Source organism: Otolemur garnettii, unplaced genomic scaffold (assembly GCF_000181295.1).
Source record: "Otolemur garnettii isolate 467f Iridium unplaced genomic scaffold, OtoGar3 scaffold00092, whole genome shotgun sequence".
NCBI classification, from domain to species: Eukaryota; Metazoa; Chordata; class Mammalia; order Primates; family Galagidae; genus Otolemur; species Otolemur garnettii.
In genome coordinates, this window is record NW_003852487.1 from 1370813 (window position 1) to 1371665 (window position 853).

Here is an 853-nt window from a genome sequence, read left to right on the forward strand (position 1 = left end):
GGGCCTTGTCATCTTCTGTGACAGATATTTCTTCCAGTGTTTACAGACCCAACAGGGGTGTTAGTAAATTGTATCTTCAATAGACCAGAGTTCTAAGAAAAGTAGGAAACTTACTCAGATAAAAAAATTAGTAGTGGCTGGTTTAAAGTTAAACTAGGTGACTTTTCTTTGTTTTGCCTCACTCAACTTACTTTTTTATTTCCCCCTTTTTCTGGGGGTATTTTCCCTTGCTAAGAATGGGGTCTTCGGTCCCTGTTCTGCCTACAATGCAATATCTGTGAAGAGCAATAATGTGAACCACAGTAAAGTGGGGTATGCCTGTAGCAAGAATTATTAACAGAGGCTTGATATGATGGAAACTTGACTAATGACTGTTCAAGACAATTCTGAAGAACCCACTAGTAGCTGGTGTAAGGGATAACTCCTACCACTAGGACCAAAGGTGAGATCAAGTGCCCAAGGAAAAGCCCCCTCCTCTGCCTAGGGCTGAGATCCCACCTCATCTGAAAGGGTGAGGCCTTGGCACACTGGATGGCAGAATGATAAGCCTGCTTATGTGATGGGACAGAAATTTGCCTTCCAGGCGCCAGAGGAAGCCATCTACAGGGGGCCATCCACAGGTACATGCTCAGTACTGGGGACGTTGCTGTGGGTGCTACTGGAACTAGGAGATGGGGAGGTTTCCCCTGTGGGGACCTAGAGTGTTTGGGGGCAGTTCAGCCAGAGAAGCTCTAGGCAGCTGGACAATCAGCTTGTTGGACAGGAATTTCCATGGGAACCAAGTGTGCATGCGGGACTGAAGAGGAGTGTGGGGAGCCACTGCCTAAACAGGGGCACAATCTGCTCTGCTTGA

The 853-nt window shown here is 47.2% G+C and overlaps 1 protein-coding gene across 1 annotated transcript in view; it reads left to right on the forward strand.

Annotated features, from left to right (window-relative positions):
- MMD2 (monocyte to macrophage differentiation associated 2) overlaps window positions 1-853 on the forward strand; it is a 70152-nt gene that overhangs the window by 63058 nt on the left and 6241 nt on the right. The gene's annotated exons all lie outside the window — the stretch shown is intronic.